The following is a 12,172-nucleotide window of genomic DNA, read 5'->3' on the forward strand; positions in this document are numbered from 1 at the left end:
TTTCTTAAAATAATCGAACTACAGGTAGGCAAGGGTGAGCTTGAAGGAAAGAAAGAAAAAAGGTGTTATCACTTGGGACTTGTGCTATGGGTTGTATTCCTTATATGACTCAAGCATGTTTAAGAGAGGTTACGAATACTTTATTCTTGTTGTTGACTTGTTCTTTATTTTATATATTTTTGCTTTTTTTTATATATCACCACTTTATCGTAACAAGTTTCCTCCAGTTTATTTCGCATAGTCTCCATCTTTGTAAATATCTTGCAACGTATTACCCTAACTGGTCTTGTATATCTTCATATTTGTAGACTGAGTGAACAACTACATTTGCATTTTGTTTCGAACACCTTTGCCCTCATAGTCGACCCATAAAAATCAGTCTTTTGTCCGGTGGTGGTGACTTGGGTGGAAGAAGAGAGTGATGTTGGTTAAAGCTATATATATATATATATATATATATATATATATATATATATATATATATATATATATATATATATATATATATATATATATATATATATATATACTGCTTGTTGATATTGGGGAAGTAGGCCCGCTTTTTGGGTGCAACGGCATACATATGTAGAGGCAAGTCATTGGATGTTTTTAGAGACGTAGGTTCTCCGGAAGTACTTAAAAGTCTTGATCAACTACATTATTTCCTGCTTTAGGAACACAATTTGTAAGCGCTAAACTGTAAGAAGTGACAAAGTTATCCCAATCTGTAAGACTGTGTTGAAACTGTGCAAGAGTGTTAATATTAATCACTATATAGTACAAATTTTCCTTACGGTCATCTATTTTAGTATTTTTGTTCTCTCTGGGTGGGGGTGGAAGTTTCGCCATACTCACTTTAAAAATGTATATTGGCTTGATTTATGGATTACATTCTGCCAGTCCAAGTCTTCTAAATCCTAATTTGATCTGCGACCTTGAGTGACCCCAATATCGTGTTGATCTCTCATCTGTTGAATAGCAAAAATGACATGAGAAGAAAGGTTGCAGTTAGTGACTGTGATGCTTGTTTCGGTAGCGGTGTGCCAAATCAGCATGTTCCTACTGCATCGACGGTGCACTCACACGCTATCTTATATGTCCCAAACTAGCTACACTATACAAGCTCTACTGAGAAGCGCTGTCAATTGTAGCAATGGCCTGTGTGTTTTCTTTTTCTTTCGCTCATTCCGATTATGGTCTCAGTAGAATATTGAGTTTGTTCCCATATCATGGTAGCGTAACAGTGAACGCTAAGATGCTTATCTCCATATTCTTCAAATCTTTGCAATCAGCCTGTTGGCTTTACGAATCCTGCTCACCCTCAAACATATCATGTGTGTTATATACACGGATAACGTTTCAGAGATGTGATAATGTCACCCATAACAAAGGAAGCCGTTTTCTTCACTTTGTACGATAGTTCTAATTGATAGATGCATATAGTTTGTAAACTGCCTTTCAACCAAACAAACAGGCTGAATAACCTAGAACGTGGGTATGTTTATTCGGTAGCAGTTGCTGGTCCAGAATGGCGTTTGAGTTGATTAAGTATAACGTCTAAACCATTCAGGTATCATTTAGTAATAAATTATGATTTTATTGGCGTTCGTACTTTGCAGAATTAGAAAATGTCTTACGCAACAAAATCTAAATATGCAAATGATGCTTTATACAAGAGACTACGATGAAGCTTTCTTTTAAACAGTAGATTAATAAAATCCATGATAATCGTTTCAAACACGATTAATAACTTTGATACATTCAAGAAAGTAAAGACAGCAATCAAACGAATAACACAACGCTAAGAAGTCAAGACACTCATAGTTCTTTCCCAACTTTATATATATATATATATATATATATATATATATATATATATATATATATATATATATATATAAGAATACTAGAATGTGAAATGTTAGCTGTTAATCTCCTTTATATTCTCCAGTGGAATGTTAAGCATCGGGAATTATTTCCAATTACAGATGATTGTTAAGGCAATTAGTATTATAATTTTTGAAATTGAATAAATATTGTGATATTCGCGTTATTGTTAGGACAGCGTGCCATTTTCGGCCATTCCCTTTAGTGAGTCGAGTGGAAAAGTTTTCGATAAATGTTCATAGTGAAAAAAGAAGACAGGGTTACAAACGCTTCCATGTGTAAAATCCATACGACTGTTCCAGATATGTGTGTAAAATATTGGTAAAACGATAATCATATTTCTCACCATTTTGCATGCAGGTATAGCAATTATGAATTACCATTTCAGTCAGAGAAATAAAGTACATATCTGATGGATAGGAGACGAACCCTATGACGTAGCATAACATTTGGAAATTAATTTTACCAGAAAAATTCGCCGTCTATTTATGAAATTACTGTAATTATATTTCCATACTAGGCCAGCAAACACTAACATGTAATAAGATTTATAAAGCCACATATGATCATAGATAACAGGTTGAGTATATTTTTATGATTACAAGGCAGAAATCAATGTATGTTTGTATTTACTATGAGTTTCGTTTAGCAATGGCAGAATATTCTTAATTACAATTGCTGCCATCGTTTTCTCTCTCTCCTTTCAAAAATTGAATTATTAAATTGGTTTTCGATCAATGTTTCTATTTTTCTCCTCCTCTCACCTAATAGATATATATTATAACTTATCAGTTTTATTGTATATCCTACCTATATACATTTCCGCATTTATCTTCGAGTGTCCAGGATTATCTGCAGATAGTATTTCAGACAAATTCTGATTATGATATAATCCTGTCATTAAAGCTATCTTTCTTATAATCAGTTTCCAAAAGAACGCATAAATGAGAAAAACAATTATATTCTCTCATTATGTGAAGAAGACTAACCTGGCGTGTTATGTCAGCATCCTATATCCGTGATAATCAAACGCAAAGACCTTTGCATGAATTTCCTTTAAATCTTCAATCGGTTTTAAGCTAAATGTCCTCTTATCTCCATTCATTCACATTCTTTGAAATTTGGTTGGGCTCGTCCAGTAATCAACTTAATAGGGAAAAGTTTAACACAATCAAGATTACCTATGACAACTGATTATTTTATTGATACTTTAAATAACAACGCGATCGAATGAACAATAGGACACGGTTTAAGTACAGGTATATTTACTACGACTAACATTCTGCAGTCGCTGTTACACACTATACAACATAGGTCCTTTGCTATAGAGCTCCATTCAGTATGCCAGATCTAGTGGCACGAAATCGTTATCCTGGAGTTTAGCATGAACAATAGGACACGGTTTAAGTACAGGTATATTTACTACGACTAACATTCTGCAGTCGCTGTTACACACTATACAACATAGGTCCTTTGCTATAGAGCTCCATTCAGTATGCCAGATCTAGTGGCACGAAATCGTTATCCTGGAGTTTAGCATACTTTTGAAACAATATATATACTTCAGATAATATATGCAGCTATGTGCTATTATTTAAATAATACTCAATCTGATATCCTCTAAACACTTTAAATTCATCTTGCCAAATGGTCAGATTTACTTCTATTTACACTTCTATGTAATATCATATTAGAATTTAAATGGAATATGCATCGAAATATTGCTTTCATGCATGTATTGACCTTTGACCAGCTTCGTCCACCTCACCAATGTGCAAGATTTTGTTTTGACCAAAATTATAGTTTCGTGTATTTATGTTCATCAGTATAAACACATAGGTTAAATATAGATAAGCGGGGTACACAATACTGATATTTGGCTCTCTAAAGCTTACATGATAGGAACCATTACATATTAATTTCATAATTTATCAAAGTTATTAGTATTTGCATTGTTATAGCATAGTATTATTAGTATTGTTGCAATATAACTATTACTGATACAGAACAAGTCTATGATACCTGTGTAGTGTTATCGGGACAATGATTAAATCTTTTTTTATTTTCGTTCTGTCTCTAATACCTTTATTCCGTTGGATACAACGAAGCTGGGATAATCTGATTTTAATATACAAATTGATGCGTGGTTCTAATTCGGGATTAAACAATACTGAAAAACGAGGAAGAAAATATGTCCCTTAAAATTTCATGAATGACTATCTATTAGCGACAGGTATGCGTCTTGACCATCTGATTTTACTAAAAAGAAAGTCTTGGAACGACCTAGACAAATGGTTCTGCCCGCACGAACATCTAAGTGTCACGTAGGGTTTAAGAAATTAACGTACCTAGCTGTCACCCCCAGAGAAGAACCATTAACACCAAGTAGCTGTAAGGTTGATCAGGATAGGACCGCTTTATAACCGACCACAAAGTTGTTGTTATTGTTGCAGGGTCTAACGCCATTTTACAGCACAAGTTTGCATACACATGGCAACCAGTATAAATGGTGGATGAAGAACCTGGGAAAACACCGGCGAGAACTACGGACCCACGATAAGCTACTGGCAAGCCTTTTGACATACCCATACTGTTAGAACTCGAGACTCGAATCCACGCAGACAGGTGAGATGGCAGCGATCCGTAACGGAGAGCGCTTTAGACCACTCGGCCACTCGGTTCTCCCGAATATTGAGAATTGAAGTTTGACGTTTCTTAGGACTGGCAGGATAATGTCGTCACTATGCTGCTAACGTCAGTGCTATTGCTAGTCATTTGACCGAACCGACTAGGGAAAAATGCTCCGACGAATGTTATTTGGGAAAACGCACGTGAACTTCCATTTCATACGTTAAAAGAACAAGATAACGACAGACTCAGTAATGTAATTACCATACGTGACAAAGGATTTTGTCTTATGTACTAGCGCCTCTGACAGATATTTAGGGGCAGTGCTATTAAAAAAGTATTCGAAAACTTAGTTTCGATTGCATAATGTAGTAAGAAGATGACGACTGCAGAAAGCATTTACTAGGAGTAGTGAATAGGGACGATTCAGGGACTAGGGCAAGTACTATTAAAAAAGTGAATATTGCATATAGGGACTATGTAAATTAACATTAGCCAAATAACATTAGTTTTCCATAGTCCCTGAGAATTTTTCCTATACAGCATAGACCTTATAGGGACAAGGGGAATTTAACATGGGAAAAGAACATTAGTTTTTCCCATTGTCCTTATAACTGGACAAACATGACAAACATCATAGGCATTATAGGGACAAGGGGAAAATGGAACAGGGTCGGGACCCTATTTTAATACGGTCTCGACCTTATGGGTCTATGGAAATTGAACATGGGAAATTTAAACAGGGAAGGGTCTCTATTTGTTTTAAAAAGGGGTAAGCAATGAAAGTCAAGATCTTTTCTAGGCATATGAAGGGGCCCTGAAAAGGGCCTTTGGGTTTCTTCTTCTAATTCCTCCACTTCTTCATCTATCCCCTTCTCTTTCCCAAAATTCCTTTGTTGTTCCTCTTTTCATTTTCCGGTATCCAGTCCGGGTGACCCATGGCTCGGAACATGTTCTGGATTTTCATCCAGTTAAGGTTCAGTCTCTCTAGTTCTGCCTTTTACTTTCCATTTTCTTCTTCTTTCCTCTCTTTTCTCCACCTCTCCTTAATCTTTTTCACTTCCTCATCTAAGACACATCTCATCTCTTCTTCCACTTTCTTCACATTTTCACTACCCTTTTTGACAAAGAACCAGTCTGACCTTTCTTCTATCTCTTCCAATAACCTTCTTACTTCTGTTTCCTTGTCCATGGCCTCTTTTATTGAAAAGTCTCCGTTTACCTCAAGTGCAACGATGGTTACAAGAATAAGCTGCCTACTTTACACAAACCCATTCGACGCAAGTTTTCCAGAAGTTGCACCCAAGTGGAAGGCATCGATCATCAATGGCAAGCCGATTTAGCCAATGTCTCTCATTTGGCCAGCTACAATCGCGGCTACAAGTATTTGTTTTGTGTCATCGACGTCTTTTCCAAATTTAATTGGGTCGTGCCATTGACTTCCAAATCGTGCAACGAGTTAGTTCGAGCCCTGCAACGGGTGTTGAAACAAAGTGGTTGTCACCCTCTTCGATGGCAAACGGACAAATGTACCGAATTTCTGAAATAAGTTTTCCAAAAAGAAATAAAGAAACGTGACATTCATTTCTTTACCACCGAGAATCCTGAAACCAAAGCCGGCATCTTGGAACGTTTTCAACGCACTTTGAAAGAACGCATGTGGACATATTTTACGCATCACCATACTCTGAAGTACATCGACATCTTACTGCACCTGGTGCAACCAATCTTACCATCGAAGCATTGGACTTGCTCCGCAAGAGGTGACTCCCGACAAAGAAGTACTGGCTTCTGTTCGAATGTTCGGTACGTCCCCGACGAGGGCTGTCCCCAAGAAAAGCGAAGTGTTGGTCGTAGGAGATTGGGTGCGTATTGGCAAAACCAAGCGCACTTTCGACAAAGGTTACTTACCTAACTGGACCACCAAATTGTTTCGTGTCACTGGACGAGTGCATGGTCGTCATCCTGCCGTCTATAAATTGGAAGAAATGAACGGAGAAGTGTTAAAAGGAATGTTTTTTTGACCGAGTTACAACGTGTCACCACAAAAGAAGACGAGGTCTACGATATCGAAAGCATTCTCGAACGCAGAACCCATAAAGTGGGCAAAATACGTGTCAAGGAAGTCAAAGTACGTCAGAAAGGATATCCACCCAGTTTTGATTCTTGGATCGACCCTTCGCAAGTCATCGATTATACAAAGAATTGACCATCATGCCCTTTCACACAAACTCAGCTACTGCTACCACTCCTTCACCCAGTTCTTCTCTGCAAGATTGACAGAAACAACCCTTGTAGGTGTTTTGTGGAAAACGTGTGCCTAAAACGCAAATCGTCTTTTTCTGCCAAACCTTTGTGGTGTATTGTGTCATCGGTGCAGCCATTGCCAATTTGAGTTTGCAACAAGGAGACAAACAATTGTGGACCATTTTATTGAGCAGTTGCATCAGTTACCTGCTTCCCAATCCCTGCCTGAAATTACTCTCGAACGGGAACAACGGGAACCTTGTGTCCAGTGCCAGTGTCAGTCACCACTCCAACAACAATAACAACAACAACTCTATTTTGGCCGGAGACACTCCTGAGACTTCCAGTAATCCCTCGGACAGCCACTGAACTCTGGAATTATGAGTCACCCTAACCAATTGTACTTAACTTTACCCAGTGACAGTTTCATGGAGATGAAGCCCATTGGGAAGTGGCTTTTGTAGAATGATTTACCCAACACAAATAAAAAAAACATCACTGAAACTCAAAACACTTTTCACATCGAAATTCTAGACCAAACAGTGCAACAAACCATGATTATCACTAATCAACATAAATCACTTCCGACGGACACAGTACTCCGCAGCAGCAGTGACACTTCTCCTCCTTTATATATTTATCACTTTAAAATTAACCCAGGTAATTATTTTAGTAGTCAACATCTCGTCGAGGCAATCGCTGACAAATTCCATGCAGCATTTGACAAAGTTCTTGCGACACTGAAAAAACGTGTCACCATTGAGTACCATAAAGTGTCTCATCGTCTACTGATCAAATTTGAAAGTGAGGAAAAAAGTATACGTATTAAATTTTGCCTTGAATTGTATGACATTTTGGGTTGAGATCTCATTATGGTCACGGATAGGCAGACCATTGACAACAACGGGCATTTTGCGAGGTATTTTCGTTTCCCTGTAGAACTGAACAAAGGACTGAATTTGATTTTTGTGTACTCCGATGTGGTTGAGTATAACGTGGTGGTTCACACCTCCGTACCGTTAATGCGTGTCATTCCTTTCAAAGTGGATTCTGCCACGACCAATGACCAGGATGGTGGAAACACTTATCACGTTCACCGCGAATTTGTACATCCTCATTATTTGCCCGTCAGCAAGTCTTATTTGGACACTGTCAACATTGCTATAAATGGAGATCTGGGACAGAATATTCCATTCACCAAAAAGAAAGTTACGGTGAAGCTCCATTATCGAAAACGGTTCTCTAACGACTGGTATCCAGTGTACCGAGGCGTTGCTCGACAGCGAGGACACGGTTTACGAGATATTTTGAAATCGGCCTTTTGTTCGGTGGGCCCTGTGTTGAAACCGATGGTGACACGCGGATTGCACGTCTTGAAAGATGCAGCGTTGACACACGGCAAAGAATTTCTCCAAAATGTCATCTTTGACAAACAAAACCCCAAAGAAGCCTTCTTGAGAGCAGGTAAAAATGTCTTGCTGCAAACGGGCAAAGACCTTTTCGATCGACGAGAAAGACCTATAAATGCCCTGTACGCTACCGAGTCAGCCATTCCCGCTTCCCTGATGCCACAGCAAGGACAAGGCAGAAAAAGACGACGAAGAAAACACCCTTTCACCAGACTTCACACTTCTAAAGCTAGATAGACTAAGAAAATATGAACCATCCGAAACTTAGACGTTTTTGATTATTAAATTATTGAGAAACAGAAAAATTATGCAACGAGAGTCTTGCGCCTGTTCCAAGTCTGAACTGGATCTGTTTGCCATGCCACCTACCATGATGACGATGCAAGTATCCCAATGGGTGAAATTTTATCTCGTCTCCTCATTGACATATTCAGCTCCCATCGAGTTTGAAATCTAAGGACAGCCCGAAGATTACATCGATCTGAATAGCAGTTACTTGTACCTGAATTCAAAATTGTAGATAAAACTGGAGGTGCTATAGATGACGACAAAGTAGCTCCCGTCAACAATTTCATGCATTCCTTGTTCAGCTCAGTGGACTTGTACTTGAATAACAAACTAGTCAGTAGCAGCATGGATAATTACCCTTACCGTGCCTGCCTAGAAACTCTCTTGACGTACGGAATAGACGCCAAGAACACCCATCTCAATGCATGCATGCGATGTCAACCTGATGATGTGGACGATTTTAACGAAACCGAACGGGTTCATCCACAAAAAACAATGAGGGATTTGTAGAACGATGAGACAAAAATCAAAGACGGAAAGAATCTAGAACTAATGGATCGTTTGCATTTGGACATATGGTTGCAAGAGAAATATTTGCTGAACGGTGTAAATATTCGCTTGAGACTGCATCTCAGCAGTACCGCTTTCAATTTCTTGGCTGATAGTGCTTCCGTCAATCCCAAAAGCAAAATCGAGGAGGCCAAACTCTACGAACGACGCGTGGAAGTGTTATCTAAAGTGGGAAACGATATCAGTCACACTTTGAGGAGAACGACCGTCAAGTATCCAATACGACGCGTGGAAGTGAAAACGTTCACCATTCCCGCTAGCCATCATTCCATGATCGAAGATCATCTGTTCCATCGACAGTTACCCAAGCGTTTAATCCTTGGTATGGTCGAGAATTCAGCCTTCAACGGAGCCTTCACTAAAAATTCAACTTTCAACACTTCGACGTGAAGGAAATCGAAGTCAGTCGCGATTGCAAGACCTTGTGTACCCGACCTTTCGAGCCTGACTTTGAGAAGAAGAATTACTTGAGATCGTACTTGTCCCTGTACGAAGCCACCGGACAGTTAGGAACCAACACCAGTCACGGTATTACATACGAAGATTATGCAGGAGGCTATGCTTTTGGGCTTTTGATTTCACCCCTGACTAGGGCAGTGACGAGGGACACTTCCACCCTATAAAATCTGGCCAGATTCGAGTGGAACTTCAGTTTGCAAAAGAGCTGTCTGCGACAGTAAACGTCATCCTGTACGCGGTATTCGATAATACCATAGAAATCAACAGTTTGAGAGAAGTCATTCTAGACTATTAGAAGTCAAGCAAGGATGTTATCCCTCTTTACCTAGTGGAGAAACTTTGGACATGGAATGTGAGGAGACTGCGGAAGAAGAATCCCAAGACGAAGACGAAGAAGTCATCACGATGAGGTCACGATGGCCAGAACAAGAAGCCCATTTAGTCTCCTGTTTTGCTACAGTCCTGGTAGATGAAATTAAGGAATTGATCAAGAATGATTGCTGTAGATGACAAAACGATCATCCCAGTCAAATTCAACACGATAAATGCCTGATGTTGAGTCAAGAAGCAAAATTGGACGAGTATCTGAATAAAGCTTGGAGTCTCATCGAGATAGAAGACGTGTTTCATCAGTGGTATAAAGGCTTGCGTGAACATTCTTGTCCTCCATTAACGCCTCTGGACATCCGTCGCATAGACACCCTCGTTAACCAGGGTCCGAAATCGGAGCTCGTACCCTTTTCTTGTCAGACATTTTCCAAGAGAAAATCCGGATCGAATTGATCCTTTATCATTACCTGTGAAGAAAAAAACCACACAAACATGGATACCTGGGAATCTTACAATCTTTTGAACCACAGTTCGTATACTGCTTCTTGGAATCCTGTCGTATGTGCTAAAGATGAACTCCCTCATCGCAAACCTCAAGACCATCAAGCTTATGTGATCAAAACGGACAACAGTCATCTCCCAGGAACCCACTTGGTAGCCGTCTACTTTCCTCATGAAGGATGTGTAGAGTATTTTGATTCGTATGGATTACCCACTTTGGAAGACGATATCATTGACTTTATGAGAAGAAATGCTCAGACCACACGATTCAATAATGTGAAATTGCAAGGCACAGATTACTTGGTGTGTAGAAAATATTGTGTGTATTTTCTGCATCACCGCAGTCTGGGATATTATTTAGAACATATAGTGACTTATTTTGGTCGTCGTTCTTCTAGAAACGATGAGAACGTAGATCGATGGTTCTGTGACACTTATGCTTATCTTTCTTCTTTAGCTAGGAAACGTATTGTCCATCAATGGCGCAGTGACTTCCAACAGAAGAAATCACAATATCATTCACAACGTTGTCAGCCCTGTCCAAAAAATTCTTAGTTATTTGAGAAAAAATGTTTGTTATTTGAGAAAATGTTTAATGTTATATTGAATGATTAATGTTACAATTTCATTGTTACTTGTTAGTGTTAAGCGATTTAAGTAAAAATGTGTTTTGAAGAAAAAAATGGCTTTGTCGTTTGTTTTGCTATAGGTATCATGATTCATGCTCTTTGACTTCTCTCTATCCCTCACATCACACTATTTGAACGTTCCGACTCGAAAACCGTGCAGGGATGTTTTCACTCAAGTCCGTGCTTTGACCATAAAAACGGCACAGTCTCCAGTCTGACCATCCATTGTCGGCTCATCCTCCTACGAACATGTACTCAAGACTAGCTAAGCTGAACGAAGCCTACGTGAATTTGCATTTGTCAGACAAGGTGTGATACCGAAGCCTGAAGAGATAGAGAATGTTAGAATGTTAAAAGTCACTGAAGACCGGATGGAAGAGCTCTTCAGAAAAAAAATTAACAGGGAGAAAGAAGAATGGACGGAGAAGTACAGACTTCAGAAACAGCAGAGAGAACAGAAAGAGAGCAGCAGCAACAACAGAAGCAGCAGCAACCTGAACCTGACAGAGGTTTTGTCGACTGTCGTGTCCATACCAAAGAGTTCTCCTCTTTCCGAAGAAGCAGACCTTATCCTGTGAGAAAGCCTGTCGTCAGAGAAGGCCGCAATCTTAGACCCTAAAAGATGACCATAGCTTCAATTTCAGACAAACAACAGCCCTTTTCAGGGCTACCCCATACTCTAGAAAAGAAATAACATTCCATTTCCTATGATAAGTTAGAAAAAATTGAAGTGCGTGTATAAGCACATGAACTCTTTATCTTGTTTAGAAAGTGAGTGTATAAGCATTTTCTTCAAAGGGTTAATGAAATTGTTTTAAAATAGTGATGCGTAGTAAAAATGTGAGTGTTTCTTTTAGGTCCGCGCGTTTTTAGGTAATGATCTAGGTAATATAAGTTTTGGGTCTCAGGGGATGGTTTCCTTCAAGTCCGTGCTTTTCATATAAATACAAAAACAGTTGGTAGTCTAGCTACCCCTGTTGATTGATAAAGAAGAAAAATTGAGCAGTAGACTTAAGAAGGTGATCGAACTCCAGATGCACCTGGAATATGCCAGGCAGCTCCTGAACGAGCTGACCCAAGAAGCCTTAGAAGAAAGAGAAAGAACAGAAAAAGAAAAAGAGGAAAAGAAAAAGAAAGTGGAACGGGAGCAGAAAAGTCCAATCTTGTCCCACCGGATCATGAGGCACACCAAAGAAGTCAAGCCTATGGCGAGGGCACCGCCCC

Source organism: Sinohyriopsis cumingii, chromosome 14 (genome assembly GCF_028554795.1).
Source record: "Sinohyriopsis cumingii isolate HCF-2022 chromosome 14, ASM2855479v2, whole genome shotgun sequence".
Taxonomy (NCBI): Eukaryota; Metazoa; Mollusca; class Bivalvia; order Unionida; family Unionidae; genus Sinohyriopsis; species Sinohyriopsis cumingii.